A 23,846-nucleotide genomic window follows, 5' to 3' on the forward strand; every position below is an offset into this window, starting at 1 on the left:
AGGTTGATTATTCCAGTCTAGACATCAGACAAGCGCGCGCGCACACACCACACACACCTGTCACTGTCTAGACGAGGAGGGGGCACACGGAGGGGGTACGAGGAAGGGGGGTCACTATTCTTTATTTCTTGCCAGTCAGAACATAATGTAGGTCTGTCTATATGTGAACGCATTGGAGAACAACATTTTTTAATATTGCTTTACTCAATCTGATTGGCCAGCTAAACCGTCAGCATTTTTCCCCCCACTTGGCTTGAGGTCAGCTAGGGACGTTGAAAAATAAATAAATGAGAAAATAGAAATGCGTAGAAAGTAAAAGACACGGCAGGCAATCTAGCTTGTTGGTGCTAAAAATGATAGGCGGGTACGTCATCCAATATAAAGCTGCAAACCAATCGGTAGCGGTTACTGACAACGACATTGTCCAATGCAAAGTACAGACACATGATCGACATTTTTCTCAATTGACTGCCCTTTTGATCGAGGATGGAATATTGAGACTTGAGAGAGTGCTTCTGTTTAAATTATAGACCAAGAGTAATAATTCCAATATAGGCCTGCTTCATTATATTTTCGGATAAAAGCTTGTAAGACGAAATGAACACTTGATGACCTCTATAACAATGATTTCCTTAGAGAACATTCTGCGAACAAGACATACATTCTGCATGGATGAGCATTTCAAGACCCAGAGAGCAGAATTTAATTAAGAAACTACAGCCTTCGGTTGTCCATATTGGATCAAAAAACTTCCCCGTCTGCGTAGGAGGAACATTTACTACTTCAGAGCCCCAATGGAGCCAGTTTCACCGTCCCACCGCGCTCCGTAGAGAGGGTATACGACTCAATGATTGGGGCAAAACCACGCTGACCGATATATCTTCCAACCTACACCGCTCAAGAGATGGCTCTCTGTTCCAATCGTAAGTGAAAAGGCGTGCCTGTCCAAAATATTCAACGTATAGTTAAAAAATGGGTGGGTACATTTTAAACTCGTTTAGGTCCTCTATGAAGGTAGGCTGCAGCGTGTGTTTATTGATGAGATGAAAGAAGATGGAAGTGAGAAATGAAACAAAGTAAGGGAAAATATTAAAAAACTCGAAGCCTTGCCGGGGAAAAACCGGGGAAGCTGCGAAACGCTGTCGCCACTGGAGAACAAGCTTAGGACAGCAGGTAAGAAATAGGAAAAGTGAGGGAAGGGGCGGGTGTTAATAGTATCTATGTTAGGCTATTTATAAGAAGAGAAACGACAGTTATTCCCAATATATGATATATACAAAACTTAATAGGAAGTGAAGCTTAGAACAGCCTACGGAACATTTTTCGCTGAGTTCCATTGCCTCCATTTCTTGATTTCCCACCAAAATATACATCAGAATCAAAAACTTTATTTAATTCCAGAGGCTCATTGAATTAGAACTTAAATGCAGAATGACATATGCTATTGTGGGGTTTATTGATTGCAGACAGTCTAGTTTTACAATAGCCTGGTCCGTTTACATTGCACCCGACAAAAAAGACGCGCTGCACACTGTCATGACGTCCCAGGTTGTCATCTGTCATTATTCTCAACATCAATGCTTATTTCCTTAGTTTTACTCCTTCCGATTTTTGACAGAGATATGAATTGTGTTGACTCAGTTCTACTTCTGTCTGTTTGAAAACGTCATTGTGAATGAGACGCCATGGTTAAAAATGGATGAGACAAGTGAGACAAAATAAGGATAATTTGCTCGAAACATCTGGAGTCCAGTGCAGGCGGTGTAGTAAGGAAAGCGGAATAAACACATTTATAATGGTCTTTAATTTGTGAATGAGAAGGAGCGGGCATGCAATTTAAAACCACCATGTAACTCAGTCTGTTGGCTATTTTCTCGGACTATGCCCAAATTTACACAACCTTTATCAAGTCAACACTTGTTGGCACGAAATAGAAGTAAAATCGCAATAAAACCCTCCAACCAATCTTTTGGCACATGCTGTACCAGAAGTTAAAATTAGGATGCATGGTGTCTGACATTTGTCAAATTAAATTATACATTAACATCTGCCTGACTCACAAAGATAGCCTACATTTTGAGCCAATATCCTCCGCTAAAAGTATAAAAGACAGTGCTGATTTAGTTCACCGATAAAAGAAAGATTGTCCATCTGCTCTGGATTTTGGTGCCATGTTTTACAAAATGAATGCCCTCTTTTATTGTCACGATCTGTGTTGCGCAATTCCAGCTAGGCTATTTTAACGCACATGACCGTATAGGAAATTAGAAGAGGGACCATTTTAAAAAGATTTGAATCTAGAAATAAGATATGAGTAGTTTATAATCTACTTCTCACCATTTCACCCATAAATGTGGCTTATGAGAGACCGTCCGATTTGTATTATAAATGACAGCACACGGGTGCTTGAGACAGTGAATTGGTTCATCAAGAGGTTGTCTTATCCACTGAGATATGGGCCTAGCCCCGAAAACACAAACAGTTTTATTAGTTTTAACAATTTTAGTGACGGTTGATTAGACAGTTGATCACTTGGGCAAAACATCCTGTCCATCTCTCAAAGTTGTTGAGACTGTTGCCTCAGCGCCGCATGTGGATTTCAGCAGCAGACCTGGTCAAGGTTAGGAGTATAGCCTATTAGAATGAAACGGCAGAGAAACATCAATCTTCGAATCTTTTGAGGTGATTGCAAAAGATAGGACTCACGACAGCACATTTGAAACACTCAAAGAGATGACCTTGGAGGCACGATTGACTCAGTATGAGCCTCCTCGGTAGGCCTATGTGTTGACTTGCTCAATATTAGACCAAACTCGGACTACACTATATGATCATATCTAACATCTACATTTTTTTCGCTGAAATATCAATTTTCCATAATGGTACAAATGTTGCAGGTTGAAGGGTTTTTTGGGTGAATAATAGGCTACTGTAGGGCTATATCACGTCGTCCATTATGTCAAACTTTATTGAATCAGTTAGAGATTGTTCACAATGTCCTTTTCGGATAATTACATTTTTAAGTAGAACTTGTTTCGGTTCGGCTTGTATCCCATTCACCGCCTACTTACTAATGGTTATAGACTACTATTGAGTATTTTCTGTCCTATAGACTATATATAATAGGCCTACTTTATATAGCTTGATATACCGGTAACTCCACAACAGAAACTTTGCTTGGCACTGTGAGTTGTGATGGATGACCGGCCACACGTTTGACCGCACATGTACACTGGCTGCTACTGACATGCGTGTGTTGCGTGTCGCATCTCCTCCTAAATACATGTAATTTGGTCGTTCTTGTGACGTCATAGACCACACCCAATGAACGTTAAATTGCGATCAGATATTTTGTGGATATATAAAAACAATTGGGCTCAGAAGTATCACTATGGATGTTCAATTACTATTATTATTATTATTATTAGTATTAATATTATTGAGGGTGCCGTAAATTGCTGGTATGCAGTCTGTGCTTTCAGAGAGGTGTGAATTGCTAAGCACCTATAACTCTGTGATTTTCATGAGGTTATATAGTTGACAGGTGTAACCTAAATCTTACACAGGCCTTTATGAAGTGAAAACATATTCAAGATTAATTCGCAGCCTTTCTTTGGACTGATGCCATCATGTCTCATTGTTGGGCCTATGCTGCATTGGAGGCCTAAGTCCTGCAAACTTTGGATAACAATCCCTTCACAGAATCCTGAAATTGGTATAGTCCTACATATGGCTAATAGATCTTCACTAAATGATCACGTGAATCATAGGCTGTTTTCTATATACATGATGAAGAATAGTATCATGTGTGCTGAACTGTAGTATAGCAAACATACATTGAGGTATCCTTTGTTTGAAATGCCTGTTGACAAGGAGCTTACTGATACACATCTTGAGCTAAGATAAAACTCATAACTCAAATGTACATTCTAAAGAATAATTGTACCCTCTAATTTTTCTGTATCATGATCCATTTTCGCTTTGATGATGAGATGGAGAGATGCTATTTTATGTTAACTATTTTGGTTTGATATGGCAAGTTTGGACTGAAAACATCCACTATTGTAGTGATTTGAGGATGTGTGCAGAGTATGCTATGATGGATGAAATTGTAGTTGTTGTAATAAGTGCCAGTATCGTGAAGTATTGCAATTGGTTGTTGTTTACTGGCTCATTTAGGCCTATTCTTTAGAGAGAGTTTGGCATCCAACATCCATCTATGCTGTTCCATTTCTGTTGAATCTGATTTTCATACAGAGTGTATTAATTGAACCACAACAGATAGTAAACTGGCCCAGTTGTCCCATTGTAATTGTAATAACAATAACAGTGTAACTACATGCACATCGTTACATAGTACCTACAACTATCACAACATATTTTCAGTTTGTGAAGGAAAAACCTGTTTCTTCTGGCTACAATTTAGAGAGGCTAGCAGAGTTCAAGGAGTTTGTTTGCAAACCAATGTCTTACACGAACTCTTCATATGAGCAATCACAACAAAAAAACTATTAAATGCAATAATTGATTCAGTATTTTGTCCATAGCGATAGTTCTGGATTGGCTCACGAAGGCACTGCCAGGACATCAAATGTGATCTGGGATGTCATTGCCAGGTGGGGAGGTTTCGGAGGCGTCCAGTTTAAATTGAAAGGTAAGCCATGTAGCCTATTTGTGCTAACAGAACAAAAGTATGATGAAAATGTAATGGTATACCCTTCAGCTCTCAAGGGTACCACGTGCTTGTTTGTGTAGTTCATTCCATAATCAAGCAATGGGTTCCAAATCTTGTTTAGAAATGTATTTGTTAATGGATTGTAACTATTACAAAGCTAGAGGAAAAAATGTATTTGCAGTTTTAGTATGACTTCCTCTCCTCTTTTGCTCAAGCACATAGAAAGGTTTCAGCCTCTCAGTTTTCATAGTTCCAACGTCCAACCAACTTAGAAGCCTGATGTTCAATCAAAGCTGCCTCCTTGCAGAGAGTGTTCTCCAGGGTTAGCAAGCCCAGCTGTCATCTCTCTGGCAACTGGTCACTCAAATATTGACATATTGAGATATTTGTAAATGGAGGACCCACTCTTATAGTGCCTCCCCTCCGCAGAACGCTGGGGCCTCCCCTTCTCTTCAGCACAGCAAGCCTTTAAACTGAAGACATAGAAAACCCTCAATTAGCTAAACAACAGCAGTGTTGTTCTCATTGGCTGAGTAAATCAGTAAATGTGAGACTGAGGTTCCCCGACACATTATGTAATGATATTTGAGCATTAGGCTATAATCAACTAAGAAACGTATAATCGTGTGTAATCTGGGGCACGGATGACAATATTGGTCATTTTTTTGAAAGCCCATTATAGGCCTTTCAGGAGCACGCTTTAAGATGTCATGCTGGAAATAGCTCATTTTAGTCCTGAAATATATCCTGACAATTTGAAGATGTGTAAAATTCAGTAACAAGTATACATTACCATATCATGTCCTCTTAATGATACTTAAAAAATATAATTTTATTTGTCACATGCACCCGAATACAACTTGTGAGGACTTTACAGTGAAATGCTTGATTATGAGCCCTTCCCAACAATGCAGAGTTTTAAAAAGAAAATAGTAACACAAGAAGAATAAAATAAAATACACGAGAATGGAGCTATATAAGGGAGTACCAGATCAATGTGGAGCTATATACAGGGAGTACCAGATCAATGTGGAGTTATATACAGGGAGTACCAGATCAATGTGGAGCTATATACAGGGAGTACCAGATCAATGTGGAGCTATATACAGGGAGTACCAGATCAATGTGGAGCTATATACAGGGAGTACCAGTACCAGATCAATGTGGAGCTATATACAGGGAGTACCAGTACCAGATCAATGTGGAGTTATATACAGGGAGTACCAGATCAATGTGGAGTTATATACAGGGAGTACCAGTATCAGATCAATGTGGAGCTATATACAGGGAGTACCAGTACCAGATCAATGTGGAGTTATATACAGGGAGTACCAGTACCAGATCAATGTGGAGCTATATACAGGGAGTACCAGATCAATGTGGAGCTATATACAGGGAGTACCAGTACCAGATCAATGTGGAGCTATATACAGGGAGTACCAGATCAATGTGGAGCTATATACAGGGAGTACCAGATAATGTGGAGCTATATACAGGGAGTACCAGTACCAGATCAATGTGGAGCTATATACAGGGAGTACCAGATCAATGTGGAGTTATATACAGGGAGTACCAGATCAATGTGGAGCTATATACAGGGAGTACCAGATCAATGTGGAGCTATATACAGGGAGTACCAGATCAATGTGGAGCTATATACAGGGAGTACCAGTACCAGATCAATGTGGAGCTATATACAGGGAGTACCAGATCAATGTGGAGCTATATACAGGGAGTACCAGATCAATGTAGAGCTATATACAGGGAGTACCAGTACCAGATCAATGTGGAGCTCTATACAGGGAGTACCAGATCAATGTGGAGCTATATACAGGGAGTACCAGTACCAGATCAATGTGGAGCTATATACAGGGAGTACCAGATCAATGTGGAGCTATATACAAGGAGTACCAGATCAATGTGGAGCTATATACAGGGAGTGCCAGATCAATGTGGAGCTATATACAGGGAGTACCAGTACCAGATCAATGTGGAGCTATATACAGGGAGTACCAGATCAATGTGGAGTTATATACAGGGAGTACCAGATCAATGTGGAGCTATATACAGGGAGTACCAGTACCAGATCAATGTGGAGCTATATACAGGGAGTACCAGATCAATGTGGAGTTATATACAGGGAGTACCAGATCAATGTGGAGCTATATACAGGGAGTACCAGTACCAGATCAATGTGGAGCTCTATACAGGGAGTACCAGATCAATGTGGAGCTATATACAGGGAGTACCAGTACCAGATCAATGTGGAGCTATATACAGGGAGTACCAGATCAATGTGGAGCTATATACAAGGAGTACCAGATCAATGTGGAGCTATATACAAGGAGTACCAGATCAATGTGCAGAAGTACGAGGTATTTGAGGTAGATATGCACATGCGTTCAGGGTAAAGTGACTAGGCATCAGGATAGATAATAATAAGGTTTTTGAGGTAGATATGTACATGAAGGCAGGGTAAAGTGACTAGACATCAGGATAGATAATAATAAGGTATTTGAGGTAGATATGTACATGCGTTCAGGGTAAAGTGACTAGGCATCAGGATAGATAATAATAAGGTATTTGAGGTAGATATGTACATGCGTTCAGGGTAAAGTGACTAGACATCAGGATAGATAATAATAAGGTATTTGAGGTAGATATGTACATGCGTTCAGGGTAAAGTGACTAGACATCAGGATAGATAATAATAAGGTATTTGAGGTAGATATGCACATGCGTTCAGGGTAAAGTGACTAGACATCAGGATAGATAATAATAAGGTATTTGAGGTAGATATGTACATGCGTTCAGGGTAAAGTGACTAGGCATCAGGATAGATAATAATAAGGTATTTGAGGTAGATATGTACATGCGTTCAGGGTAAAGTGACTAGACATCAGGATAGATAATAATAAGCTATTTGAGGTAGATATGTACATGCGTTCAGGGTAAAGTGACTAGACATCAGGATAGATAATAATAAGGTATTTGAGGTAGATATGTACATGCGTTCAGGGTAAAGTGACTAGGCATCAGGATAGATAATAATAAGGTATTTGAGGTAGATATGTACATGCGTTCAGGGTAAAGTGACTAGACATCAGGATAGATAATAATAAGGTATTTGAGGTAGATATGTACATGCATTCAGGGTAAAGTGACTAGACATCAGGATAGATAATAATAAGGTATTTGAGGTAGATATGTACATGAAGGCAGGGTAAAGTGACTAGACATCAGGATAGATAATAATAAGGTATTTGAGGTAGATATGTACATGCATTCAGGGTAAAGTGACTAGACATCAGGATAGATAATAATAAGAGTCAAATAAAGAACAGAGTAGCAGCCCTTTGGAATATGAACATGTAAAGAGTAGCCTTTACCTAAAGTTCAAGCAGAGGAGGAAAAGTGAGCTTAAAATATTTTATTCAGTAGTAATTGTCTGAGCATATCCTCTATGAAATGATTTAAGCTTAATAGTGCTATTTTCCCTACATTGTGTGACACAGATTTCTCTCACAGGCCTAGCCTACATGCAGAAATGTTGCCACACTCTGCTACATAGAAGTTGGTGGACTTGTATTTTGGCTGTTGATATGATTTGTAATTATTTAAACATTCCTAGTTTTGTATTTGCTGTTTAAAACTTTTGTACTTAGCGTATTGTAGTGTCGTTGCCATTAGCAACCATTATTTGACTACTGCCAAGGACATATGCCTAGTAGGCCAAGGAGGTAATAAGCGTGTGTCTACGTCATGTGAAAGTGTTGGAAAGAAAGTTGAGGGGTATGTGCCTTCCATTGCTAAGTGTACTACAACCAGTGCTATGGGAGTTACTCTATTTTCACAGGAAGTAGAGTCGTTAACACATGTTACTGATGGAAAATATGGAGGAGGGTAAAACCACAACACTATGTGATCACTAGGCTTGATCATTTATTTGACAAAACTATTAAACTTCACAATAGTGACAAGCTTGTAAACTACCAAACTCTGGTAATTGACTGGTTAGTTGGCGTTCAAGCTATCTGAGCAGATTGCTGGCTGCTGTTAACATTCTTACCCTGTGACAGTCACTTAGCCGTCTAATCCTGACCTGAGAAATGGTCATATAACTCAAATAATACTTGAGATGGCAAAACCCAACTGGTTCATCAAGTATCGGTGAGAATTTGTTGAAAGGATTTCAGTTAGGCAATATTCTAGTTTATTTATTTGCCAGTACTCTGTCAGTCAGTTTTCTGTGCCAGATCTAAGGTGACTGCTTCTTAAAATGTACAGTGAATCGGCTTGATCGTCAGATAGATAGGGTGAATTCAACCAAACCCACGCTGCAGCCAAGCCGCACCATGGAAAATAACATTTCCTTTTTTATGTAATGTGATTTGTTAGACAAGTTTGAGTAAAAAAAACAAAAAATAAACATTATTATTCAAACCATGCATTTTCTCAGCACTCCCCCCCCAAAAAAAATACCACAGTGGGGGTGTCATAGGATTGGCAAACATAGCACTAACACTTGTTAAAATATTTAGTGAACTTTAAGGTAGATTGTCATTTCTCTCATGTGAAGATCTAAGGACTTTGTAACGTACAGCCATTTATTGTTTCAGAATCTATTTTATCCTGTACGGTAGTGTCTCTGTACTTTCTTTGTCAAACGTATTGTGATGTGCTTGAATTCCTTAAACATGTATTTTATTTGGGCTAAAGACAGGGGCATGTAAATACTTTCTTCTCCATCTTACTCTTTAAACATACACAAGGGCTCAGGAATTTCACTGATGCCAAAAATATATCTTGGTTTCTAATAGGGAAATTGTATGTTTGCCAAGGTGCATGTGTGTCCTTAGCTAACCCTTCTACCCATATGGTTTTCTACAAGTCATGGTTAGATCACTGTGTATTCAAAAGGGAAAGTATCTGGAGATGGTTTAAGAAAATAAATAAAATAGAGACTCTTCTGTAACTTTTTGTGGATAATGCCAGAGTAAGTTTATATTCTATTTGTTTACACCTAGGCCTCCTGAAAAGACGTTTAGGCCCCATGCTAGTGAAAAACACTCAGCATAGTGGCCAAAATTGTATGACGGACTAGCCTACAGGTCATTAAAAAAGGCACAGTGACATTGGTGTGCAGTGGAAAAACCTGAGACGTATTATCGACACAATGGCATTTGTGTTGTAAAGCCAGAGTTGACCCACAAAAGTAAAGGCTATTAGGACTTTCCACACCTCATTGTTACTTTATTATTAATAGGGTAGCAATTCGTTTTTTTGGAAATAGCTGACAGTCATATCTTTAGATGTTTTGTTTTACCCATGAAAACAGTTAGACCTGCTATTATTATGAAATCCTATTTGTTTATGCACAAACAAATCTATCTTTTCCTAATGAGTATCCACTGAAGAAACAGACGGTCTCCGATTTCTGCATTATTGTTCTTTACGAACACTTCCTGCATGAAATGAATCACGATTATCAAATTATACTGATCATAGACACTTTATAGAAGCTTGCTTCCCGGTATTATTTTTAGGAAGGTGTGCTGACTGATTCAGACAATTAAACATCTAGGTAGCTAACATTTTAGGCAGATTTTGACACGTGTGCTTTCTTGTAAGGGTAAGAGAGAACAGGTAACAATGGGGATATGGCCTTACGATCCAGACACACTGTTATTTTTCTTTCAAGTGAACCATGTTTGTTTCTAAGAATTTCTGCTCTCTACTTGCCTTTACATGTTGTATCAACTTGCATGTCTTGCACAGTAAAAGCAGCTTGTCTTACGTGTTTAATCTCTTATCGATTGTTTTGCTGTGTGGGATAATTAATGGCAATATGTTCATGCAAGCTATGGTGGCCTGCTGTAGGACATTTTACACTGAAAAGGACAATTACATTTAGCCCAAGGAAATATTTGGCATAATGACATATACAGTTCCTTCAGAAAGTACTCACACCACTTTACTTTTTCCACATTTTGTTGTGTTACAGCCTGAATTTAAAATGTATTACATTTAGATTTTTTTGTCTCTAGTCTGCATACAATAGCACATAATGTCAAAGTGGAATTATGTTTTTTGAATATTTTTTTTTACATATGAATAACAAATGAAAAGCTCAAATGTCTTAAGTCAATAAGTATTCAACCCCTTTGTTATGGCAATCCTTAATAAGTTCAGGAGTAAACATTTAGATTATTGTGATTTTGCTATCCATTGTAAATGTTTGTGGTCTTATGTAGCCAAATTGTATCTATGATCATATGTTATCCATTCATGCTTTTTATATGTTCTATTTATATCTGTAAATTAACCAATGAAATCAAGCCACACCCAGCCATGATTAAAGACACCTGTGTGTCCTTTGAAACGATATAAACTAGTGACCTGCAGTGTTTGTCATTATACCCTGATGAAGACAGCTTGTCTGTTGAAACGTTAGTTATTAGGTTATTACATTTTTGCATCTGAGCTCCTAGAGTGTGCGCCTCTCCTTTTCTTTTTCAAGTGTTCTACCCCGCTAGCCAGCACCTCGCCTAAACAGGTGTTCTACCCCGCTAGCCAGCACCTCGCCTAAACAGGTGTTCTACCCCGCTAGCCAGCACCTCGCCTAAACAGGTGTTCTACCCCGCTAGCCAGCACCTCGCCTAAACAGGTGTTCTACCCCGCTAGCCAGCACCTCGCCTAAACAGGTGTTCTACCCCGCTAGCCAGCACCTCGCCTAAACAGGTGTTCTACCCCGCTAGCCAGCACCTCGCCTAAACAGGTGTTCTACCCCGCTAGCCAGCACCTTGCCTAAACAGGTGTTCATTTCTTTTGCCTCCAGTAAAAATGTGCTTAACATGTCATGTAATAAGTTCGATGGACTCACTCTGTGTGCAATAATAGTTTTGAACATGATTTTTGAATGACTACCTCATCTCTGTATCCCACACATACAATTGTCGGTAAGGTCCCTCAGTCAAGCAGTGAGGCATTTTCACAAATAAGGGGGCCTATTGGTAGATGGGTAAAAATACATGAATATCCCTTTGAGTATGGTGAAGTTTTTTTATTCTACTTTGGATGGTGTATCAATACACCCAGTCACTACAAAGATACAGGCGTCCTTCCTAACTCATTTGCCGGAGAGGAAGGAAACCGCATCAGGGATTTCACTATGAGGCCAATGGTGATTTTAAAACAGTTACATAGTTTTAATGGCTGTGATAGGAGAAAACTGGGGATGGATCAACAACATTGTACTTACTCCACAATACTAACCTAATTGACAGTGTGAATAGATGTAAGGCTGTAACACAACAAAATGTGGAATAAGGTGAGGGGTATGAATACTTTCTGAAGGTGCAGTACATGTAGCTGGTCAAGGTTTTATTTGTTCACTGACTATTTGTGTCTGCAACGGCCTTACACATTATCCAGTGGTTGTGCAAATGATAGTATTTTGCTACCTAGCCTAAATCACACTCAAATGTATTGTCATTAAATGTATTGATTTAAGAAATACAGTACATTTGGCATGTCGTCTTGTGAAGATGATAGCAGCTAGACTTAAACTATTTCATAATTTGGTTGTTGCGCTTTTCTTAACAGTTTCTGTTGATCAACAACAAAATATTTGTGTTCACGATTAGCCTACATACCTCTTTATATAATATAATTTAAACTTTATTTTACCAGGTTTGTCAAATTTGTCTTATTTAGGGACTTTTTAAGAGTCCCTCTGTCATTATAAATTGGTTTATGGTTTAATGGATTAGTAAACTTTTAGTACAACACTGTAGTCATCACAGATTATACAGTATGTTTGTCTCTTGATAGTTCACCCTTGCTATTAGCCTAAATCACGGCGCTATTTTCTGAAACAAGCAATGAGCTTCTGGCTCGTGGCTTCATTATTGTGAAATAGCTGGCTTTCTTAACAAGTTACCCTTGCAACACAGTTATTAATCTATGGGTCAAGTTTATAAAGACCTTATATTTTCAGATTGTCAGTATGCATCTACCCATTCTGCAATAACAGAAAACAATACCTTTGTTTCCTGAATGACAAATACTTTATTAGTGTATGTTTGTGTATGTGTGTTTTTAAATGTTCTCTATCTCTGATGCAATGTGTAATTGGGACTAAACTTTTGTAGATCGTTACAGAAGCTGCATGAGAAACTGGCCAGCAGGCCATTGGCACCAAAGTAAGGCGAGATTTCATCTGCAAGCATAACAATTATAGAGAGGTCAAAGGTTATGAGAGCTAACAAGATACAGTGGCACTGTATCTCTTTCATACAACATACCCGTCTTCAGAAGTCTATGTTGTGTATGGCTTTGGAGTGTGGTATGGTGTAAAGCATTGACATCGCGCTTTGAATGTAAAATCTATGATTGTTTTTTCAGATTCCTCATTACGTCCTATAGTACAAGTGATTACTGTTTCTCTTGAATATATATTTTCCTTTTTTTCCCCCTCCAAATTTAGCCGTTGCTATGGACACCTGCCATGCCTAAATAATAAGACTTATTTGTGCAACTATCTGCTTCTGACTTAAAGTATTTTAAAGACTGTCCATGAATGGTCAAATGCTTAATCTTTTGAATGACTTTGTGAAAAACCCAAACCCAATAAAGTTAGCATATTGAAAGGCAACCAATCATGGGATTCAAACAGCATCCTGATATTGACTGGTTTTACTAGTATGTAGTAAGCCTACTGCAAGATTAACTTGGTCAATGGTTTGACAATAATTAATGGTTGAGCCTCAACTTTGTTTTGAGTTCAGATCTTAATGATTGTTAAGATATTCAAGACAATTGAGATATGCGTAAGTATTTATGATAAAATGTCATGAATGCGAATTAATTAATACTAGGAACAAAGTACAAGGGGTGTTATTGCCACCGGGGCCCACCGATTTAACTGATAAACTGCTTACTGACTATACACTGTAACGGGTTTACAAACGCCTTAGCTATGTTGACAATGGCTTGGTTTGGCTTGAAAAGTTTTTTTTCTCCTTGTCATATACAGCTGATGCGAGAAGGAATACAATGTGGCTGCTATGAAAGTGAACTGTGTTTATGTGTGATCAGGGGTGTATGCTCTCAACCTGTGTGCACCGAGGTTGTAAACTTTCATTCATAGGCTAGGTTGTAGAAACTTCATGATGGGTAAAGGGAAAATTTGAATATCATGTAGTAGCCTAAATCTATCGATATTAATTGAACTGGGTGAATGGAATAATAGAAATATGCTGTAATAGAAATGAGGCCAATCTCATCAACAACAAAAAATTGTCCTTCCTTATTTTGTAAGGCACCGACTGCCACTGAGCTACCTCTATTTGAAGTATTTGAAAATATTTTCAAATAACTTTCTATAAATAGCCAAAACGATTTTCAAATACTTATTTCCAAAGACTTATTTCAAATACCCCTAGGAGCAAACTGACCTGGGTTCAAATGCATGTAGTATTTAAATATTTTTATTTGAAAATACACTTGTCTGTGTATTTGAGTATTTTCAAATATGCCAATACTTTCCAAGTGTATCTACAAATACAATCCAATATTCAACTACTTGTATTTTCAAAGAAGAAACAACAAAATACTTAAACCAAAATGTCTATGAAATACCCTAAATAGTATTTGAACCCAAATCTGAATGTGGTTACTAAAATCCGATTTGGATATATTTTGCTGTTTTTGCAGCATGAAATTTAGATGTTGTCCATTTTGGGTGGTGTTTTTTTTTTTTTTTGCTAAATGCTAACTACCGTTTGGATAAGCTTGAAATCGATTGGTGGAAGTTGCACCTTTTTTATGTATAATGCAGGTATTGGGGACGACATCCATACAAGCATTATTATCAGATTTTTACCCCAACATAGTGTGAAATACACAAATAAACAGTAGCCTAAATGTAGGTACATTTTTATAGGTGGCAATGAGGAGATTCTGGGGAAGCCAGAGAGGAAGAGGCGAAGCAAGAGGGCTGACTTCGCCCAAAATCTTTCCACCATGAAAATAAACCGTTATCAAGTAGAAGTGGGGATTTTTTGCTTTGCAGGTCAATGGGAGAGTGTCGAGTTTTGTCATCATAAAATGTAATTGCTAATTTGCTACATGAAACTTATTTGATCAAATAGAAGTTTTGTCATTTTTAGGTTGCAACTTTGTGCCTGTTGTTGTGCCTGTTGTTCACATGCGAACCTGCGAATTGGCTAAAATATTCCCGCCTCCTCCCACCTGCTTTCTGCCTTTGTGGAAATTTATTCCAGTCACTTGTCACTATATAGATGCTCATTTTGGTCGAACTCTGACCTAATCTATGTGCTTTTAAAGGAATAGTTCACTATAATAGCATATCTGTGTCACGTAATCATCTTAGTATTTTCAATATTTTCGACGAGTTCTGTACCTTTATCTTGTTTTTCTTGCAAACATTTGCATTGGTCATTGTTGGAAAAAACAGCAAAATCAGCTATTATCTACCAAATTTTTGCAAATTAACTATACAGTAATGGTGGATTGGAGACTGTAATTAAGGAAAATAATTCAGCAATACAGACTTATCTGCTTCAGGGTGTAATTTAAAGTTATTAAGTTATTCATTAGACTTCATTGTGTTGAAGTACTTTTGAAGTCTGAATGATTTTGGATCAATGAGATTGACAATAACAGTGAGTTAGCCAGCTAGCTGAGGTTGGTTAATGAATTAGCTATCTTATCATGAAACGTCACGACTTGTAAACTAGGGGCACAAAGATGATACCAGATTCTCCCACTTGTATTTCCGACTTGGAAGCTCACGTGAACAGTTTTTCAACATCAGACTGGTAATCCAATAATTCCAATATATATAGCAATATATCCATCGCAAGTAAGAGCATTCAAATGAAATGTACAGCAGCCCTGTTCACATACCTCATGTAGCCTACTACGTAGCTTGGTCTAGTAGTCTTTGTGCTGAGAATTAGTCCAGTGGTGGAAAAAGTAACCAATTGTCCTACTTGAGTAAAAGTAAATCTACCTTAATAGAAAATGACTCAAGTAAAAGTGAAAGTCACCCTGTAAAATAGTACTTGAGTAAAACTCTACAAGTATTTGGTTTTAAATATACTTAAGTATCAAAAGTAAATGTAATTGCCAAAATATACTTATGTGTCAAAAGTAAAAGTATAAATCATTTCAAATTCCTTGTATTAAGCTAACCAGGCGGCATCTTTTTATTTTTAATTGACGGATAGCCAGGGGCACGCACCAACAATCAGATATCATTTACAAACTAAGCTTGTGTTTAGTGAGTCTACCAGATCAGAGGCAGGAGGGATGACCAGGGATGTTCTCTGTTTAGTGAGTCCTCCAGATCAGAGGCAGGAGGGATGACCAGGGATGTTCTCTGTTTAGTGAGTCCACCAGATCAGAGGCAGGAGGGATGACCAGGGATGTTCTCTGTTTAGTGAGTCCACCAGATCAGAGGCAGGAGGGATGACCAGGGATGTTCTCTGTTTAGTGAGTCCTCCAGATCAGAGGCAGGAGGGATGACCAGGGATGTTCTCTGTTTAGTGAGTCCTCCAGATCAGAGGCAGGAGGGATGACCAGGGATGTTCTCTGTTTAGTGAGTCCACCAGATCAGAGGCAGGAGGGATGACCAGGGATGTTCTCTGTTTAGTGAGTCCTCCAGATCAGAGGCAGGAGGGATGACCAGGGATGTTCTCTGTTTAGTGAGTCCTCCAGATCAGAGGCAGGAGGGATGACCAGGGATGTTCTCTGTTTAGTGAGTCCACCAGATCAGAGGCAGGAGGGATGACCAGGGATGTTCTCTGTTTAGTGAGTCCTCCAGATCAGAGGCAGGAGGGATGACCAGGGATGTTCTCTGTTTAGTGAGTCCACCAGATCAGAGGCAGGAGGGATGACCAGGGATGTTCTCTTGATAAGTGTGTGAATTAGACAATTTTCTTGTCCTGCTAAGGATTCAAAATGTTACGAGTTCTTGTGAGTTTCAGGTAAAATTAGTGGAGTAAAAAGTACATCATTTTCTTTAAAAATGTAGTGAAGTAAAAGTTGTCAAAATTATAAATAGTAAAGTACAGATACCCCCAAAAACTACTTAAGTATAACTTTCAAGTATTTTTACTTAAGTACTTTACGCCACTAAATTAGTCCTATTCAATAGTGGGGTTGGCATGTGGAGGAACAAGTTGATCAAGAAGAACGCCTACGTCCACTTTGTGCTTGAGTAGCAAGTCACATTGGGCTCCCTAGTGGCGCAGCGGTCTAAGGCACTGCATCTCAGTGCTAGAGGCGTTACTACAGACCCTGTGTCAGCGGTCTAAGGCTCTGCATCTCAGTGCTAGAGGCGTTACTACAGACCCTGGGTCAGCGGTCTAAGGCACTGCATCTCAGTGCTAGAGGCGTTACTACAGACCCTGGGTCAGCGGTCTAAGGCACTGCATCTCAGTGCTAGAGGCGTTACTACAGACCCTGGGTCAGCGGTCTAAGGCACTGCATCTCAGTGCTAGAGGCGTTACTACAGACCCTGGGTCAGCGGTCTAAGGCACTGCATCTCAGTGCTAGAGGCGTTACTACAGACCCTGGGTCAGCGGTCTAAGGCACTGCATCTCAGTGCTAGAGGCGTTACTACAGACCCTGGGTCAGCGGTCTAAGGCACTGCATCTCAGTGCTAGAGGCGTCACTACAGACCCTGGGTCAGCGGTCTAAGGCACTGCATCTCAGTGCTAGAGGCGCCACTACAGACCCTGGGTCAGCGGTCTAAGGCACTGCATCTCAGTGCTAGAGGCGTTACTACAGACCCTGGGTCAGCGGTCTAAGGCACTGCATCTCAGTGCTAGAGGTGTCACTACAGACCCTGGGTCAGCGGTCTCAAGGCACTGCATCTCAGTGCTAGAGGCGTCACTACAGACCCTGGGTCAGCGGTCTAAGGCACTGCATCTCAGTGCTAGAGGCGTCACTACAGACCCTGGGTCAGCGGTCTAAGGCACTGCATCTCAGTGCTAGAGGCGTCACTACAGACCCTGGGTCAGCGGTCTAAGGCACTGCATCTCAGTGCTAGAGGCGTTACTACAGACCCTGGGTCAGCGGTCTAAGGCACTGCATCTCAGTGCTAGAGGCGCCACTACAGACCCTGGGTCAGCGGTCTAAGGCACTGCATCTCAGTGCTAGAGGCGTCACTACAGACCCTGGGTCAGCGGTCTAAGGCACTGCATCTCAGTGCTAGAGGCGTCACTACAGACCCTGGGTCAGTTCCAGGCTGTATCACAATTGGCCCAGCATCGTCCGGGTTAGGATTTGGCGGGCGAGGCTGTCTTTGTAAATAAGAATTTGTTCTTAACTGACTTGCCTAGTTAAATAAAGGTTAAATAAAAAACGTTGGCTACACTGCCCCCTGGTGGAACATCAAGTGTTGACATCACTACTGAAGTCTTTTAATATGGCCATTCAAACAAACGACTCTTTACCTTTGTTATCTCAAGATCATGGGAAACTGTGTCCATGTGGTGATCAGGAGATACGTTTCTCATTATCTGGAAGCTATCCATGCAGGTATTGCATGGATACCAACTCTGAACGTTGGTATCCATGCACCTGTCAGTATCTCGGTTGAATACTTATTGAATACTTATTGACTCACGACTTTTCAGCTTTTAATTTGTAATTAATTTGTAGAAATTTTGAAGAACATAATACCACTTTGACATTATGGGGTATTGTGTGTATGCCAGTGACAAAAAAAAATCTAAACGTAATCCAGGCTGTAAATTCAGGCTGTAACAAAACAGAATGTGGAAAAAGTCAAGGGTTGTGAATATGTTATAGATTGATGCATAACGTAACTTCTCAGTAGGGCTTCATTTCTGAGATGCTATGGCAATAGCTTTCTACAATGTTTGGTGAGTTCCTAACCTAACATTTTGTTGTAATTCTAGTCAGTCATATCAACAGCCTCACCCTGCCTTCGTTTGGTAATCTGAGGGATTGACCAGGGAAATGTAACCGCTGTGACATTCATAGATATGGATGCATGGATTGACAGTGCTAATGATAAAACATTTTTTTTGAAGCTATACATTGTTTTCAAAGATTCAAATGACCAAAGAACATTAACAATTGAGTAAGATTACCTTAGATTAGAACATGACCTAACCCTCAGGGGTCGGGCAGGGGCAATCATTACCTAACCCTCAGGGGTCGGGCAGGGGCAATCATTACCTAACCCTCAGGGGTCGGGCAGGGGCAATCATTACCTAACCCTCAGGGGTCGGGCAGGGGCAATCATTACCTAACCCTCAGGGGTCGGGCAGGGGCAATCATTACCTAACCCTCAGGGGTCGGGCAGGGGCAATCATTACCTAACCCTCAGGGGGTCGGGCAGGGGCAATCATTACCTAACCCTCAGGGGTCGGGCAGGGGCAATCATTACCTAACCCTCAGGGGTCGGGCAGGGGCAATCATGACCTAACCCTCTTTTTGTTGGGGGCGGGGGCGGCAATCATCTCATTTATCATTTATGAAATCATTCTCATGTTTTGAGTGGTGGTATTGCTTTGACTTAAATGGCCTGTAGTATTGGCACGTACTGTACCAATTACTATACCTTTATAAACATGCCAATCGTGTATGTTTCAACTTCGTTTTGGCCAACACGTTATTAAAATTAGAAACATTTGTAAGGAATGTTAGACTACACAGCACATCACGACAATGTGGCCTTATTTGGGGGGTATTTTTATATATTTTGAAGCTGTGTGTAGGTGTTTTGTTAATGTTGTTTGATGGATTTTCTGACATCAGAGTTCATATGCAGACCAAAGGTTAATCAATTAAAACCTGAGATTGAGTTGTTGTTTTCCAGTATGGGTGCATTGAGTGTATTATCAGGTCATTTTCATGTTTATAGTTAATAGCACAAGGGCTTGATTTTAAACCACTCAACTGTAATAAGAGATGTAGTACTGTATATTGCTCATTAATTTAATTACCCAACAGAATGTTGTTGGGAGAGAACTGAACATTCAATTGCCAATAATTTATTCAGATCAGAGTGGCATTTGCAGTATTGTTCAGATGTAGTATACAAATTCTTCAGATGATGTGGTATACAAATTGTTCAGATGATGTGGTATATAAATTGTTCAGATGATGTGGTATACAAATTCTTCAGATGTGGTATACAAATTGTTCAGATGATGTGGTATACAAATTGTTCAGATGATGTGGTATACATATTGTTCAGATGATGTGGTATACATATTGTTCATATGATGTGGTATACAAATTGTTCAGATGATGTGGTATACATATTGTTCAGATGATGTGGTATACATATTGTTCAGATGATGTGGTATACATATTGTTCAGATGATGAGGTATACATATTGTTCAGATGATGTGGTATACATATTGTTCAGATGATGTGGTATACAAATTGTTCAGATGATGTGGTATACATATTGTTCAGATGATGAGGTATACATATTGTTCAGATGATGAGGTATACATATTGTTCAGATGATGTGGTATACATATTGTTCAGATGATGTGGTATACATATTGTTCATATGATGTGGTGTACATATTGTTCAGATGATGTGGTATACATATTGTTCAGATGATGAGGTATACATATTGTTCAGATGATGTGGTATACATATTGTTCAGATGATGTGGTATACATATTGTTCAGATGATGAGGTATACATATTGTTCAGATGATGTGGTATACATATTGTTCAGATGATGAGGTATACATATTGTTCAGATGATGTGGTGTACATATTGTTCAGATGATGAGGTATACATATTGTTCAGATGATGTACAATGTGGCTCCCTGCGGTGAATGAATAGATGTAGACCTATGTGTATTTTGTTATTCAAGTTATTCAAATCATTTTGGAATGTATGTATGTCAAACTATAGAAAGGCTGTGATGAAACAGTAAGCCTGCTGCCCACTGGGTTTGACCTCTGTCAAACTGTACCTCAGTGACAGCAACAATATTGTAACAGAATTTTTTTTAAAGTCTAAATCACATTTGCTACTCTTATGACATTTGTGACTATAATTATTTAATCTGGTGTGAAAAAGGTTTTGGGGCAATTTTGTCAGTGTTCAAATACTTACCCTACCATTCATAAGTGTTGAAAGCTGACCCATTTTTCTTAGGCTTCATTTTTGGCAGTAGAAATAACAATCGTGATGAAATGATGGTTGAACCAGATTGTTTTTACAGATTTGATAGATTTCCTTTTACTTTACAGTTATTGATAGTATTCATGTGCCACAACAAAAAGTAGCAAAACACTGCATGCTGCGTTGTCTGTTTGCTGTTAACACTAAATAGAATCAGAATAGGCCAGAATATCCTTCTGAATGGTACAGTAGGCACAACACAATACACATCGCAGATTATTCATCGCCCAAGGAAACAAATGGGTTGGTTCATTTCCATTAAAATCCCTCTGTAGGCTCACATGTATCAAGGAGAAAATATATGCTTGTGGTGTGTATTGTAAGTCACATTTGCATATTCAAGATGTATATTATTCACATGGCTAACATCGTCTCCTTTCACAAACCCGCCTCTCATCTCTGTCCTCAACCCCATCCCGCACCCCCACCTTCTTTTCATTTTCCCCCTAGATTAAACTGATTTCCAAATTTGGCGCAGTATTCTTCATGAGGTTGCCAACTAATTAAGGCAGGCTAGGCAGCTCTGATTAACCTGAAGTCAGACTGGTGATGCTGCTCTCTTCCCTTCTCTCCTCCTTTTTTTCCTCCTGTGGTCTTTGTTGTGGCAGCAGGGCATGGCACTGGCAGTCTGGAGCATTGTGTCTGATTTCTAGCAGACGAACTGACCTCTGGGGACTTATTGACAGCTAACTCTACAGAGAGGGACACAGTGCAGTGCAGGGAGAGAGAGAGCGAGAGAAAGAGAAAGGGAGAGCTGTGGAAAGGCTTGGGGAAGATCAATATCAGACACATAAATGCATTATAATAGTATAGTTTGATTCCCTCTGAACAGGGATGAAAATACAAAATTATACAGATTTGGCAGAGGCATAAGTAGTGGAAGAAAATGGCTGCCTCCAAAAAGGATCTAATTAATTTTGAAGGATCATCATCAGCCCCTTTCGTCCAAGGCAGGGGAGGGAGGAGGGAGACCCCTGGACTGATTAGCATTCACTGCAGGTAGGAGCTGGCTGCTGCTCACCCACTGTGTCACAGCTAAAATGGAATCACTGTTGTGAGTGGCAGTCTGGGCAGCAGAAGTCTGCTTCCCTTAGTCTGCTCCTTTGTGCCCCTATTCACCTCACTTCAACGCTCAGGCAGGTGGATTTACATGTCTAGATTGCAACTGAGACCAGGGAGGAAGTAAATATGCTTGTGTTGTCTAAAACTGGCCCTGGAGAGGCCTTTGTCATCAGGTCACCATAGAATGACACTAACCTGACGTTAACACACTATTAAACCTGCATTCACTGGCTTTTGTAAACTAGTGAAATTTCCCTCTTGATTTCAGCACTTTGTGACACTTTTAAAAAATAACTAGAAAAAGGCCCCTTAATGTTCTTTCTATTATTTTGCTAAAGTTAAAAGTGAGTGAGGGAGTGCATACTGTGCGTGTATGTGTGTGTGTGATGAATGGTACATCTCTATGATGTTCTTTATTATAGAATGTACTATTGTACTTGAATTCAAATTCTAAAGGAATAGGTCTGACATTTAGTTGCTCAGTGTTGGGTAATGAGCATACTGTATAGGCAGTGTACGCACATAGATGTTAACCAGTGACTACGGTCCTGGCAAGTGTGCTTACACATTAAACTTTATCAGGGGTCCGCAAGGGTAGCTGCTGGGATCTTATTGTGATTGTATGGATTATTAGGGGTCAGAAGACAATTTAGGGTGTTGCATTGGTTTGTTCCAGCTGTTGCCACGCAACACTCAAAATCTTTTCAGTTGCATAGCAATTAGGGGTGTGAACGTTTAAATTGAGTTGAGATCCTTAACGTTAAGAAAAATCCCAAACCGAAAAACGATGTTTTTTCCTCCACATAATTAAAATCACATTGCAGTTATCACAAAACATGATTTTCCGTGTTATAGCCTGACTAGACTATATGGCTATAAAGGCCTGGGGAAAGTTGTGTAATTTAAATAAAACCAGAGAGGAAGAGGCAAACTTTAAGCTACTTTGGTGAATTTGCGAGGCATGCAATACAATTAAGACATTGCGAGATGCAGATTACCAAGACATATGCACACGGTTCTGTCTGCCCCTCCTCTCTCTCCCTCATGCTGGCCAGCCTGCTCCTTCTTTTCGTGAATGACACTAGTGTGTGTTCAGTATACGGTCTGTTGCGTGTAGAAAATCCTAGCTTAGGCTATTCATGAACTGATACAGTATATTCGGGCCAGTCTTGCGAGCACGGTGTAGGCTACACTTCGTTGCTGAGTGGGTGGGGGTGTTTTTGTCTCATAATATGAAATTACAGTAGGCTACCGGTATACTGTAGCCTGTATCAATTACCCTTTTCAGATATAATGGTATGTGGCCCCTTGAAAGCGCCCCGGCTACAGCATGTTTGCTTGCCTGTTAGGGCAGGCAACACTACGGCTTCTTCAACGCTGACACAAAACCTTCTCTGGAGACATGAATGGCATTTTACTTGTCTGTAAAGTAATGCCGCTTCTGAAGCGGGACTAACTTTCATCACTAAGCGACCAGACCTGTCAATCCTAGCCTGCCTGCTGCCTGAGCACAGACCACTCTTTCCTAAAAAAGTACTTTAAAGTTACCATAACTTACCATAAAAAAAACATAAACAACACAGCTGAACATCAATCAGCAACATGTCTTGTTGTCAGGGAAACAATAGAACATTATATGCCAGGGCAGAATTCTGTCTGAAAAGATACAGATGCTTCTGATGCTGCACTTTTTGAAATTGTCTTAAAAGTTATCAATTATTGACATGCTACTGTAGCAGTGTTCTATGTCTGTAAAGGGTTGTGGTAGATATAACTTCATTGCCCGGCCCTAATGGTCTTACATACGTAATAGGACCATTATTCTGCATTGTGAATTGACGTGGAATTGTATGTTTTTTTTCTTATGGTTTTAAAAGAAACCCAATACAA

The 23,846-nt window shown here is 39.6% G+C and overlaps 1 protein-coding gene across 5 annotated transcripts in view; it reads left to right on the forward strand.

The window, feature by feature from the left end:
- Positions 1-351: 351 nt before the first annotated feature.
- The window catches only part of zbtb20 (zinc finger and BTB domain containing 20), a 54,464-nt gene continuing 30,969 nt past the window's right edge, over positions 352-23,846 (forward strand). The window contains exons 1-2 of one of the 5 annotated variants that reach the window (XM_014129336.2): positions 352-923; positions 4,548-4,654. The gene's annotated coding sequence lies outside the window, so the exon portion shown is untranslated. Of the gene's footprint in view, positions 1,174-4,547; positions 4,655-22,689; positions 22,701-23,846 lie in introns of those variants that run through there. The other 4 variants (XM_014129335.2, XM_045690091.1, XM_014129337.2 and 1 more) reach the window with 4 other exon arrangements.

This window comes from Salmo salar, chromosome ssa11 (genome assembly GCF_905237065.1).
Source record: "Salmo salar chromosome ssa11, Ssal_v3.1, whole genome shotgun sequence".
Classification (NCBI taxonomy): domain Eukaryota; kingdom Metazoa; phylum Chordata; class Actinopteri; order Salmoniformes; family Salmonidae; genus Salmo; species Salmo salar.